Source organism: Chinchilla lanigera, unplaced genomic scaffold (genome assembly GCF_000276665.1).
Source record: "Chinchilla lanigera isolate Chin_1 unplaced genomic scaffold, ChiLan1.0 scaffold00078, whole genome shotgun sequence".
Taxonomy (NCBI): Eukaryota; Metazoa; Chordata; class Mammalia; order Rodentia; family Chinchillidae; genus Chinchilla; species Chinchilla lanigera.
In genome coordinates, this window is record NW_004955479.1 from 10,035,027 (window position 1) to 10,058,695 (window position 23,669).

At 37.5% G+C, this 23,669-nt stretch overlaps 1 protein-coding gene and 1 long non-coding RNA gene across 2 annotated transcripts in view; one reads left to right on the top strand and one right to left on the bottom strand.

Annotated features, from left to right (window-relative positions):
- LOC106146445 overlaps positions 1-5,990 on the bottom strand; it is a 26,192-nt gene extending 20,202 nt beyond the window's left edge. The window contains exon 1 of the long non-coding RNA XR_001230878.1: positions 5,563-5,990. This is a non-coding gene — a long non-coding RNA (uncharacterized LOC106146445). The remainder of the gene's footprint in view (positions 1-5,562) is intronic.
- The window catches only part of Ahcyl2 (adenosylhomocysteinase-like 2), a gene marked incomplete in the record, with an annotated part of 202,557 nt that overhangs the window by 26,213 nt on the left and 152,675 nt on the right, over positions 1-23,669 (top strand).

Sequence of the window (23,669 nt, forward strand, 5' to 3'; positions counted from 1 at the left end):
GAAAACTCTTCTTAGAGCATTTATATTTATAGTTAGTTCTTACACTAGCACTGTGGTAGGCAATTACAGTTTGCTAATGGAAAAGCTGAATAAAATTAAATGCAATTATTGTTTGTTAAATGCCATTAAACACTATACTTAGTGGTGGTCTAAGGTTCCAGAGCAGACAGCTGTAAGCACAAAAAACAAACACTGTATTTTGTCAAGGTAGCATTTCAGTTCCTTTTCCTGTACAAATAAATAATTCCAGAGTTATAAGATTGTAGTAAAGAAAAAAAATTTTTTGGCAGTGCTGTGTATTAAATTTAGTGCCTTGTGCATGGTGGATAGGCTTTTTATCAGAGATGTATTCCCAGCCCTAAAAGAAATCTTTTTCAGCAGAGATTAGAACACAGGTGTTTCAAAATACAGTTGTTTAGATTTTCGTGTTCAATACTTATATGCTGCTGAAGCGAGCATGCATGTTCAATAATTTTTAAAGGGGTGAAAAGTCAGAATTAAACTGGGCATGGTGGATTATACCTGTAATCCCAACACTTGGGAGGTTGAGGCAGGAGAATCATGAGTTCGAGGCCAGCCTAAATACATAATGAGACCATATCTTAAAAAAAGTCAGAATTACAGAAACAAGAAGTACTTTATGGTTGTATCATTTCTCCATATTATGATTTAGTGAGATCAAATAAAAAGTAGAAAAGTGAACTTAGATTCTTATTCTGTAGTATTTAACCAAAAGCTTATATGACATAGTATGAACACTTGGTTGAAATATTATAGAATAAGAACTCTGGTTCATTTTTAATCTTGTATTTGAAACATTGGCATAACATCTTTAGAGGTTATGGATATCCAAAGATGTCTTATAGATTGTTGGAATTGGATTCTGAGTGGAAATGGTATTGGGTGGTGGTCCAAGAAGTAGCTTTGGAAAGTATCCTAAAAGTACAGGTCATCATGGTAGTTATAAGGATATAGGGAGGACAGAAGTATCTAATGAGAGAACACTGGATACAAAGAATCATTAATGGAAGGAAGAAAAATACTGACAAGATGACATTATCCTATAGCAATATGATTTTACCTAGGGTAGCTCTTTATACCTTTTAATTTAGTTAAATCTATTATCTTATTTGATACTGAAATAGTTTGAAATAAAGTATATGACTTCTTAGTGTAATATGTTAATTCCAGAGAAGCTATTCCTATATTTTCTAAAAACGATGATAAAAATAAAACATAGATGCTTTATATTGAATTATTTTGTATTTGTTTTGTTGAAACTAGGGCCCAAGAATTAATTAATCTATATCAGAGAAAAAAAAAAACTTTAAAAAAAAAGAAAGAAGAAAAATTTAATTGGAAAGTTAGGGTCTGAGGATTTAGCTCAGCGGCACAGCGCCTGCCTGGCAAGCCCAAGGTCGTGAGTTCGATTCCTGGTACGGGGGGGGGGGCGGGGAGAGGAAAGTTAGAGGGAAGATAGGGAAGAACTCCAGTTTAAGTAGCTGGAAGTGTTTTTGTTTTGTTTAGTACATCCCCAGGTCGATTTTTTTAAATTTTTTTTTTTTATTTTCAGAGTGCTTGCTAAATTGCCTACCTGAGATTTGAACTTGCAGTCCTTCTGCCTCGCACATTCTTTTGTGCCTAGCTGAGTTTGAATACCTTCATTTTCTGTCTGGACTTCTTTGTGGGACAGTACAATTTTAAAACCATCAGTGTTCATTAAGTGTAGGGGTTTCTTTTAAAAAACCCATTTGAAACATTGTTACCCACAGTTTGTATTTCAAAGAGGAAAAACTTTGTAAATGACTTAGGGCAACTTCATAGCTACTCTTTCAGGTTAGGCTTTAGGCAGAGGTTGGGAAGAAGGAAAGGGTTCAGTGGTTGAAAAAGTAGTGAAAATTTGAAATACCTCTTTTGGTGAGTATAAGTAAGTGACCAAATCAGCCGTGTAATAGGATTTTTGAGTTAAGCAGAAAATAAATTTTAAGAAAAGCAAAAAGAAACAAACTAATTGTAACAATACCTGTATATTATATTTGACCCAATAAATCCAAAAGGTTGTTATTTTAACATAATATAAAATAAAGATATCGCCTGTTAAATAGCATACTTTTAAGAATAATTAAAATATATGGGCATGATGGTGCATGTCTGTATCCCTACCACTCAGGAGACTGAGGCAGGAGGACTGCTGTAAGTTCTAGACTAGCCTAGGCTTCAGAGTGAGTTTAAGGCCTGCCTGCAAGACCTTCTCTCAAAAGAAAAAAAAAACAGACCAAGAAAGAAAGAAAAAAAATAGCGTATGCTCATTCATGTGTGTAAAAAAAAATGTATACTTTTAAGAATATACAAAATGTAGCTTATTACATACATTATTGTATATCTTGCTTTTTTTCCTCACATCTTGGACCTGCTTTGTTGTTTCTAATGTCTCTATACTATTCCTTTATATAGCTATGCCATGATTTATAAAAGCAGTTTACTATTAATGGTTTCCTTTGGCTGTATTGGGAATTGAACCTAGGGCCTTATACAAAGGCCCTGACCCTGAGCTATACCCCTGATCTTTTTTGTTTTATTTTTTAATATTTTGAGACAGGGTCTCACTGAGTCTCCTTAACTGGGCTGGAACTGGGATTCTTTTGCCTCACCTTTCTAGAGTGCTAGGGTTACAGATTTGGTTACCACACTTGGCTTGTTTTCAATACTTTACCCTTACAATCAGTGCTGTAATGAACATCTTTATATATATGTATTGAACATATATGTGGATGTTTGTAGAATAAATTTTTACAAATGGAATTTTTAGTTAAAATATGTATTTAAAAATTTTACATTGACAGATGCAGTATTGTAACAGTTAACACATTCAACTAGTAATGTCTGAATAAACTTTTTTCTTAAGTAGAACGAGGTCTCGAAACTGAATTATAGGAGAAAACAAAATTTATAGGTAATAAAATGTTTCTTGTCTGTAGTAATTGAAGAAACATGGATACCTACCTTTGTCTGGACATGGTTTTTTGAGTGATCTCAGGGAAGCTGTTCAGGCTCCAGAAGATGGATTGAAAACACTGGTTCTAGTCTAGCTCCCTTTATTTTAGTATAAAAAAGAAAGTTCTAAAGAAATGAAGTTATTTTTCCAGGACCGCCAAAATGTAGAAAAAGGTGAAAGGTAGAACCCTCAGAGAAGCACATGAATGACTCTGAAATGTATACCAAACTGTTTGGTATAACAGGAAAACCTTAATTATTATTATTATTTTTTTTTCCGGTACTGGGATTAAACCAGTTGCCTTCATACTGAGATACATCCCAGCCCTTATTTTTTTACTTTTTGAGATCAGGTCTCACTAAGTTGCTCAGGCTTGGCTCAGACGTGTGATCCTCCTGCCTGTGCCTTTCAGAGTGTTGGGATGCACCCCCACATCTAGCAGAATCAAACCTTTAAAAAAATAACATTAGCTGGTTAATTTTGTTTTTGTAAGCAAGTGTCATGGTTAGTAAGTGTTTGGGGAGCTACAGGCATCATTGAAATAGAATAGGGAAATTGGTGGTCTGGGGAAAATAAGGGAGGAGGTCGTCGTGGACGTCCTGAGAGCTGATGTGAGTGGCTGAAGAAGCAGAGACCAACTGAAGAGGATGAGGAGGTATGAGATAAAAGGATCTGGAGCACCTAGCCCAGTGCCTGAGGCGTGATGGCTGCTCAGTAATGCGAGCTTCTGATTCTTGGAGGTATAGACTGGACTGACTGCACTGTTGGGGGGGGTGGTACTTAATGAGACTGTAGATTATGTGTGCCCCATGATCCAGCAGTAGTTTCCCTGGGTATTTATCTGAAAAAAATTCTCACATGGGTCCATGCAGAGTTTTTCAGTGCAATGTTATTTGTGCTTGTGGAAAACAGTTTTGTTTCCATACCTTTTCCCCAAGGATGAGTACAGTATGACAGATTTATACCACAGAGAACCATCAAGCAAGTAATGGACTGAATGTGCACATGGCAATGTGATGGATCAGTGTGATGGATTTTATGTGAAATATGTAACACAGTAGCATTTATGTAAATTAAAAAATATGGTGTGGGTAAAATATACTGTACAGTTTGCAACATTTTAACACATTAGATATTGTTGAGAACATTTTAACACATTAAATACATTGTAGTGGTTGCTTCCTGTGGGAGTGCTGAGAGTGAGTATAGGAGAATAAAGTAAAAAGGCATCTATGTGAAACTTCCTTACTTCCCAGAGGTAAACTTTGTGGCATCTGGTGGATGAGGAGGAGAAGAGGACCTCTGCAGGCTAGTTCCCCATCTCCTTTTGTTACTATCCTTAGGAGTAGAATTTCTGGTAACCAGTTATCATTGGAATACATATATATTCATGGTTCTGAATTTGTGTTCATTTATTTTTATTTTTTTACTTTTATTCCTTCTTCATTTTCTTCTGTTACTGTATGTTTTGTTTAGTTGTTGCTTTTAATATACCGGCCTCATCATAAGGCCTGATTTAGGTACTACTTCTACAACCAGCACTATATTCAGTTTTAGAAAATAATATTGATAGTCTACATGAGAAGCTTGTCAACATCCTTTCAGATGATTTTTTTTTAAAATTAAAGCTTGGAATACTAAATACTTGGAATAAAGCAGTCACTACTTTGATTCATTACCCTTTATGAAATTTACGTTGGGCTGGGGATATAGTTTAGCAGCACAAGAGCTTGCCTGGCAAGCACAAGGTCCTAAGTTCAATTCCCAGTACCAAAAAAAAAAAAAAAAAGAATATCTGAAATTAATGTTATCTTGCTTTTCCTATGAGAAATTCTGTTTAAACTGATAAGAACAGATACTACACTTGATCGTAGCTAGAAGGCCAAAAAGTGATTAAAAGAAATTCTGTTGATTGATTGATTGTCTTTTTGAGACAAGGTCTTCCTATGCAGTTCAGGCTGGCCTTGAGCTTACTTTGTAGCCCAGGCTGGTCTGGAGTGCTGGGATTACAGGCATGAGCAACCACGCCCGGCTAGAAATTCTGTTTAAAGCTGGTAAAAATACCCACTCCCACCTGGTTTGATAAACCCAACTATCTGGGAGCATGAGGCAGGGTGATCTCAGGTTTGAGGCCATCTTGGGCAACTTAGTGAGAATTTTTCTCAAAATAAAAAAAAAATAAAAAGGAGCTGCATGTGGTGATACATGGCTGTAATTGTGTAAACTGAGGCAGGAGGATGGTGAGTTCAAGTTCAGCCTGTGGAATTTAGCAAGGTTGTCTCAAAATAAAGAAGACATGGGGCTGGGGTGTATCTCAGTGCTAAGGCTGCGGGTTCAATCCCCAGTACTGGGGAAAAGTGAATTTAAAAAAAAAGGATTGGTGATGCAGTTAGTGGTAGAGCACTTGCCTAGTGTACATGAGGCCCTAAATCCAATCCCCAGTACCACAAAAAGCAAAACTAAAATTTAAAAAGTACTGACCCCCCCCCACCTGAATCTCAGATATTTCCCTGAGATAACAGTGGAAGCTGGGATAGAATGAAGTGTAGGAGATAAATAGGTCTTACCTTTCAGCAATTTTTGTTGCTAAACAAAATCCTTTTCTAGGTCACGAACTTTTGAGTAGACTGAGATTTGAGTTAGCCTCAATTAAGATTTCTGGTTGTACTTGTACCTCCCAGGCTCCAGATTAGCGACTGGAGAAAGGAGCTGTGCTGGAGTTACCGTAACCTTGGCAACTATTGTAATGTAAATGAGTCTTTCCAGAAGGAAGTTGAGAGCGTGGGTGCTTGTTAGGGCATTCCTTTATTACATTTACAACTAGAGCAGACTACCATTTTGCTATTTAAAATTCTTGTGTTGTTGCTCTTCAGTCATTTTTTGAGTCTTGTGCTATCCCAATCTTTTTTTAGTTTTTTGAGACATTAATGCTGTGTTCTAATATGTATATGAAACAGAAAAATACCTGACATGCTTCTCTTGCTTCTCCTTTGTACACATTGAAGACCTCTTTTTTTTTTTTTTTAACTTTGTCAGCACTACTTTGTTTGCTTGTTTTAGTACCAGGGATTGAACCTAGGGCCTTTACACTGAGTTACATCCTGGAATGTAACGTTTTTCAATTTATTTGTATTTATTTAGCCTTTTTTTTGAGTCAGGGTCTCACTACAAAGCCCAGGCCAGACTTGAAGTCTTGATCCTCCTACCTCAGCCTCTCGAATGTGGGGATTATTGGCATGCACCATTGTACTCCTTCCAACACTACCTTTTTCTCACTGCCTTCTGGCCCTTACGTAGCTGTTCTACACCAGATCTCTAGTAGATAAAGGAAGCCACTGAGGTTTCTGGAGAATAGGGCCAGGTCGTATATGGTGATGGCCAAGATTGGGTTTAGTTGGAACCAGTAGTGCCAAGGCTACTCTTTAAGCAGCACAAGAGCAATGACTCCTTGATCTCAAATCTTAATTTTTTTGTTATTGTATTTCAGCTTTAAGAAAGTTTTAAAAATCTATTTAAGTTTTAGGGTTTTAATTCAGGTTCAGTAGGTCAAGGGGGCTCTCAAAACTGTAATCCCAGCTCTCAGGAGGCTGAGCAGGGGGACTGAGAGTTCAAGCCCAGCTGGGGCAGTTTAGCCAGTCTCTGAAACGCTGCTGGGGTTGTAGCTCAGCGTGAAGGCCCTGGGTTCAATCCCCAGTAACACCCTCCCCCATCAGTTTAGTTCTTTGTGGTTGGTAGAGATTGATGACTAGAAGAGAATAATTAAAGTGGAACCAAAATAATTACTAAATTGAGACTGAATTGTTAATTTAAGTATTGTACTTATTCACTACCTCCCAAATGAAGTTTTAACAAAGGGCCTGAGTGAAAAGTTTAAGGTTCCTATTGAAGGTTAACTATTGTTAGGATGTTGGTGCTAGGTAAATAGTTTTCCTCAGTCTCAGTTTTTCTCTTCATAACGAGTGAAAACAATAGCTCTGTCTAAAAGGAACTAAAACATAAGGAGTGATATGGTCAAGAAAATCATCTGATGTAAAACAGATAGTCTAAACTTTTGTATGCCTCAGGTATCCCATTTATCTTGCTCCAATGAAAGCTGTTACATTTTTCACTTTGGTTTTAACTTCCCTGCTCTTACCCTATTATTGAGTGGTCACAACACACACTCTTGTAATATAATTGTCTTTCTTGATTTAGTTATAAACAGACAAGTTGATTTTAAATTTCAAATATTTGAGCATTTAGTATATACAAAGCTTGGAACTGTGTACATGGGGAATAATAAAATATATAAGAGCATAATTATTACCTTTGAATATAAGTCATTCACATGTTATTACCGGTCTTGTTACATTATAACACCTCCTCAGGTCTTATTACCTGGAGCCAGTGTCACTTGTAAGAGAACATGTTCCAAATAATAATTCTCAAGATGTTGCCTGACTTGTAGCAATTTTCTTCCTTGTTCAGATCATTGTACTGTTTGTTTTTGTGGTACTTATCAAACTCAGGAGTTCTCTACCAGTGAGTTATATCCCCAAACACCCTGCCCCTCTTTTTGAGGCACGATCTCACTAAGTTGCCCAGATGGGACCTTGAATTTGCTTTCCTCCTGCCTAAGCTTGTCTAAGTGCTGAGATTACACAGGTGTGCTTCAGCACCTGGCTTGTACTGTTATTTTATTAGCGGATATGTATTAGCTTTTTCACAGGGTCTCACTGTATAGCTCAGGCTGGCCTTGAACTCACTGTGTAGCCCAGGCTGACCCCAAACTCAAGGTGATCCTCCTGCCTGAGCTTCTCCAGTGCTGAGATTACAGATGTGTACCGCCATGCCCAGCTATATCCCCACCCTAGGGCTGGGGATATAGTTCAGAGGCACAAGCACCTGCCTGGCAAGCACAAGGTCTGGAGTTCGATCCCCAGTACTGCAAAAAAAAGAAAGAGGACTAAGTTTTAGCCAGCTGTGGTGGCGCACACCTGTAATCCCAGCACTTGGGAGGCTGAGGCAGGAGGATCATCACAAGTTCGAGACCAGCCTGGGCTACAAAGTTAGCTCATGACCAGCTTGAACTGCATAGCGAGACTCTGTCTCAAAAAGACAAAACAAAACAAAGCACAACAAAACACCTCGCCCTGAAGCCTCGTCTTGAGCTTACAGTTGACCAAAATCTTATTGTTATCAACAGATGTTAAAATTGATTTGTCATAAACTGTTTTAGACAGATGACTTATTTTGTATTTTCAGCCCATTATTTATTTGATTAGATTTTTGTGATTTTTAAAAATGGTTTCATTGTATTATCTAATCTTTGTAGATAGACTTATGTCACTACCAAAGTTATCACTTAATTTAAAGGTGTTAATAAACATCTACTGAAGTAAACCCAATACAGAGCCCTTGTAGCAGCCAATGTATACTTCCATCCCAATTGCTGTTAAGCCATTGATTAATAATCTAAGGATGGTTGTTCACCCAGTTGTAAAACTATCATCTAACTAGAATAAGAAACTTTATTCTTTTTTTAAATTAAGTTTATTGGTACATTTTAGTTGTACATAATGATCACACTCATCATAGGGAATTTATAACTGTACATGGTATATCTTCATTCTTTTTTCCCCATTCCTCTGCCCGCCCTGAGCTCCCTTCCCTTCCTTATTTACAAAAGCTTTGTTTCCATTTTTTTCTTTTTTTATTTGGTACTGGGAATGGAACTCAGGCCCTCATGCTTGCCAGTCAGATGTTACGTCACTGAGGTAAATCCCTGGCCCATTTTTTTCCTTCTTTTTGTGTTCTTAAAATTTTTTTCTTCCTTCCCCTCTCCCCACTCCTTAGTTCCCCTTCCCACTTAAACATTTCCTATTTCATAATATCTGTTATACATTTTGGTCCTTTGGTTATTATACTTTGGTTTCTCACATTAGAGACACAATACAATGTTTACATATGTGTGTTCAATTTATTTGACTTAAGAGTATGGTCTCAAGGTGCATCCATTTACCTACAGAAGTCTCAAATTTATGGCAGAGTAGTACTCCACTGTATTAAAAAAAATCTTTATTATCTGTTCTTCCGCTGATGGGCATTTGGGATGAAGAAACTTTAATCTTGACTTCAGCAATATCTACTTGACCTGCTCTATTTTCTTTCTCTCAGTCCAATATTTTTGTCAAAAGTAAAATTATGTTAGCATGACTTTTTTTCTTGGTGAATCCATTCTTCTGTTGTTCTCTATACCCCTTCCCTGCCCACAGTAGGCTAATGTAGAATTTTTCCTGCGATATCCCTGTTAAATTTTTAATCTTTTTTTTTTTGTTTTGTTTTGTTTTGTTTTTTCTGCTTTTATTCCAGTACCAAGAACTGAACTCACGACCTTGTGCTTGCCAGGCAAGTGCTTTGCTGCTGAGCTAAATCCCCAGCCCCCAATTTTTAATCTGTATTCGAGAATCTAGTCTCTTTTTCCTTTGAAATTGAGAAAACTAAAATTGAATTTTCTTGTTTCTAGGTCTCTAGCTTCTCTTCCATTCTTCATGAAACACTTTCGAGATCTCAGTGTCTTAGGCTGTAATTCATTTGGTTCCAGAGATTTGAATTCATTGTAAGCTACTGGATGATCTTACTATCTTTTCTCCTATCTCAGTGTTTAGTTTCCTCTTAACTCTGTGTGTACTGCTCTTCCTAGTATGTAAAATATTCTTGATTTAAAAAATGGGAGTAAAATAGCTCAATAGTTTAGTTTTGTTTGTCGCCCCACTCCCCAAATACTGGGGATTGAACTCAGGGCCTTCCTACTGAGTTATATTCTGAACTCTTTTTAATCTTTTGAGGCAAGGTCTCACAGGTTGCTCAGCCTGGCCTCAAAGTTGCATCCTCCTGCTGCAGCCTCCCAAATAGCTGGTATTACGGATATTATAAACATTGGCAGATGCTTATAATATCTTTTTATCACAATACAAGGGCCTGTCTCTTATATTTTTGTTTGGAAAAAAGATTGTATGTTAACTCATTGAGCTTATTGAAAATGTTAGATATTTGTGCTCCAATGTTAAATATATGTGCTCCAAAGATGGAGAAGACATGGTTTTTGCTTTCAAGGAGGTAACAATATACTTGGGTAGATGTATATTTATATAAATATTTATTGTATAGCAAGACAAGGGCCAGTAGAGGTTATTTTGAAAATGGAAGCATGAGGAAAGAGCAATGAATTTTGAATAATAGGCAGGTTTATTTGAGCTCCCACAGAGGAAGCTCTTTTGAAAGTGAGTTCTTAAAGAAAGAATAGACATTTAGGTGGATTGGGGTGAGATTTAAAGAGCAACATTCTTTTTTATGAAGAACAGTGTATAATAAATGGAAATAAGTGGGGCAAAGTCCAACATGCTGTGCTGAGAAAATTTTAAATAATCCTGTTTGGTTGGAATATGGAATAGAAAGGGGAGTGAAAAAAATAAGGCTAACAGAGTTTAGTGGGACCATGTCAAAAAGGGCCTTATAGTATGGTGGAGTTTGGGCTGCAAGGGCCAGGGTAGCTCAGCAGCACAGCACCTGCCTGGCAAGTGCAAAGTCCTGAGTTCAATGCTTGGCACAAAAAAAAAGAAAGAAAGAAAGAAAGAAAGAGGAAACAAAAAGAATTTGGGCTGCAGGAGGTATGAGAATTTTTGGTTGGTTTGTTTTATAATACTGGGAATTGAACCCAAGGCCTTTACACTGAGTTACATCCCCAGTCTTTTTTATTTTTTGAGGTGGGGTCTCACTGAATTGCCCAGACTGGGCTTGAATTTAGGATTCTTCTGCTTCAGCCTCCCAAAGTGCTAGGATTACAGGCATACACCTCCATACCTGGCTACTGAAGGGTTTTAAGTGGGGAATACGATGGAAACCAAGCCATAGTCCATGCTTATGATGTGCTATAAAAATCAGTTTAGGCTAGGTTATACGGTAACAAACGATACCCAAATTTCAATGGTTTACAATAACAAAGGTACATTTTTAAAATTAAGTTTATTGGTACAATTTAGATAATCATGCTGCATATATTTACATTCACCAGATTGTATTTCTTTACTTTCTGGAATTACCCTGGAGTTGTTGGCGTACAAGTTCCCGTAAATTGACATAGCTTAAGGTTATAAAGCTAGTAGTGTGCAGAGAAATGAGGGGCCAGAAAATATCCAGGCAACTTTCATTTTCTCACTCCCTGTGGCTTCCCTGATTTCTGAAACTTTGCTTTGTGTCTGTGTGTAATAGGAGAGTGCTGTGGTCATATTTATATTTCAGAAGGATGACTTTAGGTGGAATATGGAGAATGCATCAGAATAGAAGCAGGAAGAATAGTACCTTATACAGAAAGAGTGCTTAGTTATTGGTCTCAGACAGGGAAGTACAACCGAGGGCCCCAGCAGTGGAAATGGAAAGGTGCAGATGAATTCTTTTAGAGTTACTCCAGGTGTTGGGTCTGATTCTGCTGATTGTGGGGAGAAGAGTTGAAAAAGAAGAAAGATGGTTGTGCCCTCTTTTCCAACATTAAAGTAGTTGGTGGTGCCAGTTGACTAACATAGATGGTAACAAAAAGTGGTGGTAGGAGATATCTTTAATTTTTAGAGTGTGATGAGGTATCTGTGGAACATGTAAATGCTATAACTCAAGCAAAGGAGATCAGTTGGTGTGGAGCTCAAAAGATATAAAGAGTGCAGTTAAAAGAAGCCTGGGAAATATGCACTGAAAAACCATCCAGCTGCATATTACAGTAACCCCTGGTGACGATGTATGTATGTATATATATATATATATATAGCTTTATTTTTTCCTAAAATGTGCCTTTATTATTCATGTAAAATCATCTTTGTTTCACAAAGTTTATAGTATTTATGATATGTATTACATTCTAATTGGAGTAATTTATCTTCATGATTTATTAATTCCCAATTGTAACCTTCAGAATATATATACTGTATTATATTTATAAAGAAATTTAGAGGTAAACGTGGTAAGATTGGTTTAGTGGTTTCACAAAGATGAGAGGCCCAGCTTCCTGCCATGGCTGTTTCCATCCTGAGAGACACTTTAATGGTTCAAAACGACTGGTGGAGCAGGGTGTGGTGGCACACACCTGCATATCCAGCACTCGAGAGGCTGAAGCAGGAGCGTTGCTCTACATAGTGAGTTGGGCTACATAGCGAGACAAGACCCTGTCTCAAACCAACCAACCAACCAACCAGCCAACAAGCATACATAAAATAAACAGACAAGATGACCTGCAGTATTTTTCCATTATTTACAGCAGGAAGAAGAAAGACCAAAAGACATAAAGGACTTACCCTGAAGCCCCATCCAAAAGCTTCTACTTTAGCATTGTGTAATTTCAGGTGTAGGTGGGATTTAGGATGACTAAACCAGAGAGGAACTTGGTAGGTGGTAGGGTGTCTTACTTTCCTCATCGCAGGGACAGAATCCCTGACACAGCTTAAAAGACAGGAAGTTTATTTTGGCTCCTGTTTTCAGGCTGTAGTTGGCTGGCTCCAATGCAGCACAGCATGGCAGAGGGGCATAGAGGAGGAAAAGCTGCCCATTTCATGGCAGCCAGAGAACAGAGAGCCAAGGGTGGAGCCAGGAAGGGAGACACAGTGTACCCTTCTGGAGTACGCTGACCCACTTTTTCCCACTAGACCCTACCTCCTAACAGCAAGTGAGCTATAAACCTGCACAATTCAGTCACTTCCAGACACCTGAATTGTATGGGAGAGAATACCAGGCATTTTTAGAACTAGTAAGGAGGCAGGTTAGGCAGGAGTGAAGGAGTTAGGGAGAGATTTGTAGAGGTGAAGCCATCAGGTAGTATGATTTCTTGTATGGCCCTAAAAAGGATTTTTGACTTTAAATGAGATAGGAAATCACTGAAAGATTTTGAGCAGAGGGGGCTGGGGATTTAGCTCAGCGGCAAAAGCGCCTGCCTGGCAAGCGCAAGGTCGTGAGTTCGATTCCCGGTACCGGAGAAAAACCAAAAAAAAAAAAGATTTTGAGCAGAGAACAGCATGATCTGACTGAAGTTTTAAAAAGATCACTCTGGCTGCAGGATTGAGAAGCCAAGAGTGGTAGTGAGGAGGTTAGGTAGGAGCTTGTTGCAATAAGCAGATAAGAGATGGTGGTAGTTTGGATCAGGTGAGAGCCGCGAAGATGGGAGAAGTGGTTGGATTCTGCATATATTTTGAAGAGAGCAAGAAAGTTATGTTAATATATTCTGAGTGCTTGAAAGAAACAGGAGAGTTTTGAATTCTCAGTCTTTGACTAGAACAACTGGAAGGATGAGAGTGGCAGTGAGAAGTTGTCCAAATAGGGATGATTGTATCGGGACAGTGGCTTACTGTAGGTACAGTCAGTGTCTTCCCAATTCGGTATATCCCTGTTTCTCCCTCTGTATCCGTTCCCTTTCACTGCCATGCGTTGCCTTTCAGTCCAGGTATTCACTGTTTTACTCAACAAACAAATGACTATTGAACTATTACAAAGTGTTCCAGCCGTTATCAGTTTGATTTCCTTGGTTGCCTGAGCAAATTGACATAAGCAAAAAAGGAGAAGGGTAGGGAACGATATTATAAGGCTAATAGAGACAGCTCACAGAATCAAAGGAAATGCTCAAGAGTCACGCCTTGGAAGGGCCCTGGACTAGAGTGTCCTCTCACTGAGGTCCAGATAGCACAGTAAATACAACGTTTCATCAGGGTTATCTCATCTTGAGAAACCACTCACATCACTGAATATCTAATTTAGTAATGATTTTCAGCTGGATAGTGGGGGCGAGGATGGGGGCCAATACAAAGCTGAATATCATAATAGTACATTCAGAGGTTATAACAGCAGAATAAATCATGTCTAACTTTTTAAAGTTAGAGTACACTAAATACCATAAATACTGTAAAAGAAATGAAAAAATGATTAGGTAATTTCATATGAACAACCATAGTGAATTTTAAATTTTAGGTTTTAAAAGATAGGCCTGATAAAAATGTCAGAGAAACTTTTGTCTACTAATATAGCGTGAATATATTATTTATGCTGAGAAGACTAGTAAATTATGATACATCTGTAGAAAGCCCTGTACAGCTGTTGTAGAAATTATAGTGAGCAGTATAATTCATGAGAAGAGAAAATTATCATTGTTTTAAATGAAAAAAGCTTATAAAATAATATGAACAGAAAACTTCAATTAAAGGTAAAGAATGAGAGATATGTGTATGTATTGAATTCACTTAACCCATTTATGCTCAAGATTGAACTCTTTTGAACTTTTTTTATTTTAAAGAGAACTTAAGAAAAAGAACAATAGCAAAAGACCAACAACATAGACAAAAACAAAACATAGCAAAAACAGTGAGAATGATACAGGGTTTCAGAACAAGATGATAGGGATTAACAGCTTTTTTTTTTTAACAGTGGTTGTTATTACATATTTTTATCTTCATCGAAGTTGGTCAGATTACCAGATGTAAGAATGCAAGATTAATTAAACCATTAAAGAGAATAAAAAATAAAAACAAAAAAATTATAAACGATACAGAGTTTCACCAAACGAGATGATAGGAATTCAATAATGGTCATTATATTGTGTATTGTTGTCTTCAAATTAGTAGTTCAGATTACCAGATGTAAGCATGAAACATTGGTCAAAAAAATACAGCATTAACTGTTCCTTTCAATAAATCATTAGACATCAGCAGTACAGTTATCCCAGCTATCCTTCTGTATACATATATATATTTTCTCTTACTTCTTTCTTTCTTTTTCTCCTTTCCCTCATCCTAGTTGTTTCTTTTTTTGAGCAATTTCTTTCCCTTTCCCAACATCTGTTGTATGTTTTGGGTTCCCCTTTCTCTTTCATGTTCTTACACTAGGGAGACAACATGATGTCTATGCATGTGGGTCCGATCGAAATGGATCAGAGATCTAAATATTAAAACACAAACACTAAATCCTGGAAGAAAAAGTAGGTAGAAATCTTGGAGACATAGAGGTGGGCAGAGAGTTCATGAACAAAAAACGAAACTGCATGGGAAATACTTCAGAGAATCAACAACTGGTATCTCCTCTTATTGAAAAGATTTGCACATCAAAAGAAATCACCAACAGAGTAAAAAGAAAACCCAGGAATTGGGAAACAATTTTAGCCAACTGCCCCTCAGACAAAGGACTTCTATCTAGAACATATAGAGAATTAAAAAAAATCAGGCCCCCAAAATTCAAAGACCCAATCCAAAAATGGGCATCTGAGATGAGTACACACTTCTAAGGTATATCACATCTGGCTCAAAGGATCTGTTTTAAGAGAGAAATGAAAATGAAATTTTTCTTTTGAAGGATTTTTAGACAAACTTGTTGTTTCAATCCACTTTGTTTTTATTCTTATCTCTATTTATTTATTTGCATACTGACTATTTATGACTATTTGCATACTGACTAACTTTATTGAACCCAGGGACTTTGCATTGAGCTATATCTCTAGCCCCTTTTTTATTTATTGTTTTGAGACAGGGTCTCATTAAGTCACTAAGATGTCCAAGCTAGACTGATTTGAACTTGGGATCTTCTTGCCTCAGCCTCCCAGAGTGCTATGATTACAGGTGTGCCCCACTATACCCAGTTTAGTTCTTTTTTTTTTTGTTTTTTGTTTTTTCGGGTTTTTTGGTTTTTTTTCCCCCAGTACTGGGAATCGAACTCATGACCTTGCACTTGCCAGGCAGGCGCTGTGCCGCTGAGCTAAATCCCCAGCCCCTACTCAGTTTAGTTCTACTAATTTAAACTCATACTTTCCAAATCTGACTTTTTTTTTTTTGAGGCAGAATCTTGCTATGTAGGTCAGCCAGATTTTAAACTCACTTTGTAGCCCAGGCTGGTCTCAAATTCAGGGCAGTCCTCTTATCTCAGCCTCCCAAGTGCTGGGATTACACCACTACACCTGGCTCAAATCTGAATTTTTTGAATCATAAGCTGACTTAAATTCCAATGCTATCTTGATTATCTTGTTTTTAATCAGCTAGATCCTAAAGAAGCTCAGTTTGAAGGAGTATTGTAACCTAACCTGATTTTGGAAAAATCAAGATATGAAAGCTGTAACTTTGAAAGCAGTGTTAGGGGGATTGGGTAAGGCTGCTTTCTTGGGGACAGTATTAATGCTGACCTTAAACAAACAAGATCTGAAGGCTGCTGGTGGGCTGAATTTCTCCTTTAGTAGAATGTTCTAGCTTCTCAAATATAGACCTCTTTTACTTCATTTTAAAAATAGCTTCATTGAGGGGCTGGGGATTTAGCTCAGCGGCAAAGTGCCTGCCTGGCAAGTGCAAGGTCGTGAGTTCAATTCCTGGTACCGGAAGAAAAACGAAAAACAAAAAACAAACAAAAAAATAGCTTCATTGAGATACAATTTCATACTATAATCAGCCACTTAAAACATACAATTCAGTGAGTGGGATTTTTTTGTTTTGTTTTTGTATATTTACAGAGTATCATGATAAGCTAATTTTAGAACATTTTCATCATTCTAAAAAGAAATTTTATAGTAGTCATTCCCCAGGCAAACACTCATCTATTTTCTTGCAAGCTTTGCCTATTCAGAACATTTTATATAAATTACTTTTAAAGTCACTTTTTTTAAATGATTTTTTTCTTTGGATTTCATATTTTTTAAGTTTACAATATCTATAACTCTACCTGATACATTTGCTTGATTTGTAATTTATAGTTGTAACCTGTCACTTTAATACATATATAGTATAAATCAAATAAATAATTTGTAGTATTACATACATTTTTTATGATCATTAAAAGATATTGTTGTTGACATTGTCTCAATATCTAAAATTCCTTTATCATTTCTTCTTTTCATTTTTTTTTTCTTTTTTTTGAGACAGGGTCTCACTATGCAGTTCAGGCCCACCTTGAGCTTACTTTGTGACCCAGGCTGGTCTTGAATTTGTAATGATCTTCCTGCCTCAGCCTCCCAATTGCTGGGATTACAGGCATGCACCACCATGCCTGGCTTTCTTTTCATTTTTGTCTTGCCTACTGACTTTTTAGCTGAGTATTTTACACTGTTGATGATAAGTCCTTGACTTAAGCCCTTTTTATTCTTGTAGATTTATTTAATTATACATTTTGGTAGGAAAGAGGTCAGAAGTTTGCTGAAAAGAAAAGTAAGTCCATTAAGAGACTTAGATAGATATATTGTAATACTTCATTGCTCAATTCCTTGAGACCTTTCCTCTTTACAGAATCTAGATCACCCTAATTAAGGAATTCCACCTTTCTCATGAAATGTCAGCTGTGTTTAGAAATGCTTTGGTATATACAGTTTTTCCATTAGTTTCCAGAATACAAAATACTCAGACCTGATGGTAAAGTAGTTTATATTCTTCTAGTTAGAATCTTCTTAGTGCAAATAATAACTTGGGCTTAATGGGTGCTCTGTTCAGTCCATGATAAAAGACAGAAAAATGTGCATTTCATTGTCTTTAAGTTTCTCTTCCTTTAGCAAAAGAAAGATACTCAGAATCCCTAGGCAAATGACAGTTAAATATATAATAAATATTATTGAAAATTCTATAGCTGAGCTTGTGAAAAAGCAAGAAAAATCTTTAGAAGCAAAATATGAAGAGGAAATCAAAGACCAAAAAGGGAAGTGAAAACCAAACTCATAAGCTAAAGTTCTGGGCTGCTAATATTTCAATTTCAAAAGACACAGAGGAGGGGGATATAGCTCAGTGGCATAAGCGCCTGCCTGGCAAGTGTGACGTCATGAATTCGATTTCTGGTACCAAAAAACCCCCCAAAACAAAAAAGGCACAGGGGAATAGACTTTTCTGCTCACCACCTCTAAAGCTAAATTCCTTAAAAGGGTACCACATCATTGAAAAAATGATCTAGGATACATCTGCCTAGTGCCATAGAGAGATGTCAAAAAGTTTACCCACTTTTTAGAGGCTTTGAATGGGAAAATTTTCTCATTAGAATTTTATTTTTCTATCAAGAATTTATTACCTGTGTGTGTCCTTGTATAAATTTGGTTTAGAATCTCTCTTTTTTCTTTCTTTGGGTTCCAGAAACCTAAAGCCCAGAAATTAACATATAAAGTACTTGTGAATCAGAAATTAACATATAAAGTACTTGTGATATAAAAGTACTTGTGCCCTTCTGCAAAAGTAAAAGCCTTGTCCAGATTCCTTGATGTCTGAATGCTTTATTATCCACACTGACAAATTGAGCCTGGGGGCTCAATTCCAACACCAGTATCCTATTAGCCTCTTTCAACCCTCGTTCCTACTCACTATCTCATCCCTTTTCCTGAGATTACTATTGTGACTCCTAACATTGTATGTTAGGGCTTTATAGTTTTACTTTATATGTGATATAACATATAAAGCTAAAGCAAATGCTAAACTTATTTATAGGAATATCTTCATTATAGGCTGCATAGCTAAAAGTGTTGTTTGTTGTTTTGTTTTGTATTTTTTTGGTACCGGGAATTGAACTTAGTACCTTGCGCTTGCCAGGCAGGCACTTGTGCTGCTGAGCTACATCCCGTGGCCCCTTGTTGTTTTGTAATAGACCTTTTAAAATACAGTTACTCGGGGATGGGAAATATAGCTCAGCAGAACGGTGCCTGCCTGGCAAGCATGAGGTCGTGAGTTCGATTTCTGGTACCAAAAAAACTAACTAACTAAAATAAAATAAAATAAAATACAGTTACTGAAATTTATAACTCAGTGGACAACATCAGTGGTAGAATGGATAAATTATGGTACATGATACAGTGTAATATTGTTAAGCAGTGGAAATGAACAATTTGTTGCTGTGCCCAAGATTATGGCTAAGTAAAGATAATGTTGAAGAAAGGAAGCCAGACAGATCATGATACTATGTGATTTTTATTTATAAAAAGCTAAAAGCCCTAACATACAATGTTAGGAGTCACAATAGTAATCTCAGGAAAAGGGATGAGATAGTGAGTAGGAACGAGGGTTGAAAGAGGCTAATAGGATACTGGTGTTGGAATTGAGCCCCCAGGCTCAATTTGTCAGTGTGGATAATAAAGCATTCAGACATCAAGGAATCTGGACAAGGCTTTTACTTTTGCAGAAGGGCACAAGCCCGTGCCAGCAATGAGGGAGCAGGCACACAGGACAAAGGAGAGCTGCCCCTTTTATCCCTGATGCTGGATGAGCAGCTGACCTCTTTCCCACTGGCTGGTTTGGAGGTTCACAATCTATCCAGATTGGCAAACACAGACTGCGCAAGGGAAATCTGAGGGGTTGCTGAGGGGAAGGGAGGACAGAGTGGAGGGGGATGTAGAGAACAGAAAATCCTTGGGCTGTGATAAGCTGTCTTTGGTTTGTAACTATCTTTGGCTTGTAGCTGATTAGAACTGAGTGGGCATTTTTTGTAACTTAGTGTGTTCAGGAAGAGCTATCTAGGATGGGGTAGAGTACAAAATGGAGTTACTCCTGTTTGCTAGAAAAGACAGAACTTCCTGTTACCCACAATTGTAATATTACATTTTTGACCCAGGTGATAGTTATATGATTGTTTCACTTCATGATTATACATTGAATTTATGACTTGTATATTTGCTCAATCTAATAAAAAGTAGGAAAGAAATGTGATAAGTGTTATGGTAAAGATAGGATAAATAGAAAGCACAACAAAGGATGGTAAAAATAAATCCAAATGCATCAGAAATCACATGAATGTAAATAAATTAAACATACCAGTGAAAAGACAGATTGTCTCAAAAATAAAAATAAGAAAGAGGGCTAGAGATGTAGCTCAGTGTGAAGGCTGTGGGTTCAATCCCCAGTACTCCTTTTCCCCAAGAAACAAGTCTATTGTAGCATGTTTCCAAGATGGCTGGACACTGTTTCCTTTCCTTTATATATGCACCATCCTACCCCCATCCCTTCTCCTTTGTCTAGAGGTGAAGTGTATTCCTCCATTTGTGTTGAATCTGGGCTGGCTTTAGTACTTGATCAGTAAAATGTGACAGAAGTGACAAAGACTTTCAAGACTGTCATGAGAAGTTTTGTAGCTTCCATCTCAGCTGCTTTGAACATTGTCTTTTGGAACACTCAGCTGAACCTAGCTACCATGCTGTGTGATGCCAAAAACAGATGGCAGCTCAGCTGAACTCCAAACCAGCAGCCAGATCAGGTCCCAGGCATTTAAGTGAGTGAAAGAGTCATCTTGGACATTCTAGTTGCAGCAGATATCATAGGAAGAAAATCCAGGCACCAGGCACATGGCCCTAGTCTATCCTTCTTCACCTATTAGAGCCACCCCTACCCAAGGCCCAAGATGTCATAGAGCAGACACAAGCTTTCTCTCTGTGTCTTCTCACCCTTAGAATTTTTAACATAATTCCTGACCTTTAGAATTTTGAACATAATCAATTGATTGTAGTTTTATGCCACTAAGCTTTGATGTTTTGTTTGTAGTAATAGATAACTGAGGCAGAACCTGATACCTGGAGATGAATTTGCCATAATCTAAAATTTGTTGACTTTGGGATTTGGTGACAGATTGAAACACAGTGAAAGAATTAGGTTTTTGTTTTGTTTTGTTTTGTTTTGCTTTGCTACTTGAACTCAGGACCTTGTGTTTACCAGGCAGGCGCTTGTGCCACTGAGCTATATCCCCGGCCCTGTTATTATTTTTTAAAATTTAATTTAAGTTTTTGTCTTTTTGAGACAGGGTCTCACTATGTAGTTCAGGCTGGCCTCAAACTCACAACAGTCCTCTTGCCTCAGCCTCTCGAGTGCTGGGATTACAGGCGTCACCACTAACGCCCAGCAAGAATTGTTATTGAAGGCTGGGAAAAGAGGGAACCTTAATCATACAATGGTACATGATTTATTGGTACTGTTACTTATGGTAACATGGAAGATAGAAAATTAATGAATTAGATCTAAGGAAATTTTAGGCAGAATGTTGAAAGTGCTTCCTTCTGTGGCTATGATAAGGTACAAATAGATAAGTGAGCCAAAAAATGAACTATTAAATGAACTATTAAGAGGAAATGAATGAGCTATTCATTCAAAAAATGAACTATTAAATGAACTATTAAGAGGAAATATTTCTTTTTTTTTGTTGTTTTGGTTTTTTTCCTGTACCGGGAATCGAACTCACGACCTTGCGCTTGCCAGGCAGGGGCTGTGCCGCTGAGCTAAATCCCCAGCCAAGAGGAAATATTTCTAACCCAGCATCGATTGTGTTAAAAAACTTTGTCTAATCCCCGAATCTTTCAGATGCCCAATGACTTTCAGAGAAATGATTTCAGAGAAAAGATAAAATTCAAGATGCTGTGAATAACAAATGACCCCAAGATCTCAAAAGTATAACTGTAAATCCCTTTGCTAAGATTTCAGAAAGATCTCATAGAACTTTTCAGTTAGATAAAAGAATGTCTAAGTATCTCTTAACAGGTACTTCTCAACAAATTCTGTGAAGCAGGAGAGATTCTAGGGATGTTAAGGGTATTTTCCTATAGCATCCCTACGCAAGATTTCAGAGATAAAGTGGGTATAGTTTTTGTATATTGCAGTTTTCTCCCCCGATAAGATTCATTGGAACTGTACAAGGCTTTTAAGAACTTGTACATTAATCATCTCTTATGTAAAAGGAAAGATAACTCAGAGAGTTGAGCCAAGAGGTGTGGAGAGTCGCTCTCCAGGAGTAGGACTTAGCTCTAATGGAGGAAGTGGTGATGTGTCTGGTCAAATTTGAGAATGGAGCTGGGGATATAGCTCAGCTGCATAAGTGCCTCCCTGGCAAGTGCAAGGTGCTGAGTTTGATTCCCGGTACCAAAAAAAAAAAAAAAACCACCCCACCAAAAACAAAGAAAACCAAATTTGAGAATGGAATGGGCCAGTAACTGCTATGTATCTTCTATTTTTTCCCACTCTCCTCGCTTTTTGAGTGGGAGTGTCTTTTGTGGTTATTCTGAGTCAGTCTTAGTGTTGTGTGTTTGTGTTGGGTGTGTGGGAGCAGATAATTTATCTCTTTAATTCAGATCAAGAGGAACTATACTCCAGTAACTGTACCTGAGGAACTGCATCTGAGGAGCCTCAACCACACCGGGACCTGATTTAGATATCAAGATTCTGGACATGAAGCTGATACCATAATGAGATGAGAATTTTGAAGGTCTTAGGAGAGGGTGAGTGTATTTTGCATGTGGGAGAGACTTGTTGGGGCTAGTGGGTGGTCTGTGGTAGTTTGACTCCAAAGTGGCCGCCATCATTTTCATCTTTTTTTGCCATTCAGGGTAGAATCTGTCTCTCTCCTCCTCTTGAATTTGGGCTGGCTTTAGTGATTTGTTTAATTAGAAATGTGACTTTTGGGGGCTTCTGAGGCTAGGTCATAAGAAACCTTGTAGCTTCTGCCTCTGATTCTTAGAATTCTATCTTGGAGTAGTCACTATCAGAATCTGGCCACCAAGCAGTACCGAGCCCATGCCAGATGGCCACATGTAGGCACTTGTTGATAGCACAGTGAATCATAGCAGACATCCAGCACCAATTAACTGTTAGTTATTTGAGTGAATAAGGAGCCATGTTGAATTTCTGGCCATAGCCCGAGCAGACAACTCCTATAGAAATGCAAAGGTCCTAGACATGTCATCCCTCTTAAGACATCCCAGCTATCTTTTTTCCATTCAAGTCACCCACTTACAGTTCCATGCCATGTGGACCAGATGCAAGCTGTCTCTGCTGTGCTCTGCCACAATTTCTGGCCCACAGAATCATGAGAATAATAAAATTATTGTTGTCTAACATCACTAAGTTTTGGAGTAGTTTTTTGTATATAATAATATAATAATTATATTAAGTATATAATATAAATAATGAATATTGTCAGGTCGAGTAGAAAATAAACTATTCAGTTTGTAAGAGACATTTCTGAAACAAAGAATCAGAGAGATTGGAAGTAAAGGTATTAAAAACTTTACTTTAAAAAAAGCTAGTATAAGGGGCTGGGTTTAGCTCAGTGGTGCAGCACCTGCTTGGGAAGTGTGAGGTTCTGAGTTCAACTCCTTTTACACCTCCGCACAGAAAAAAGCTGGTATAGCAGGTTAATAGTAGGGAGAACTAATTGTAAGGCAAAAATTAAAATTAGAAAGTCAGAAAAATTATAAAAGCAATAATTAAGCAAGAAGCTATAATTCTATTTTATATGTCTCCAATATTATGGCTTCAAAGTATATAGATAAAGTACAGATAGAATTCAAAATGTATAGATTAGGCTGACACAGTGGCACTTGTCTATAGGCTCAGCTATTAAGGCTTACCTGAGTCTACAAGTTTGAGGCAACCTGGGCAGCATAGTGAGACCTTGCTTCAAAAAACAAAAACAAAACCCAAGAAAACCACCCCCAAGACCAAAAGTCAGACATGGTGGTGTACACCTGTATTCCCAGCACTTGGAAGCCTGAGGCAGGATGATCACATGTTGATTCTGGCCTGGTCTATGTAGTGAGCCTGTACTACATAGTGAGACCCTATGTCAAAAAACCAAGAACCAAAAGTAAGATATATGTGTATATAAAATATAGGAAGAGGGCTGGGGATTTAGCTTAGTGGCACAGTGCCTGCCTGTCAAGCACAAGGTCGTGAGTTCGATTCCCAGTACT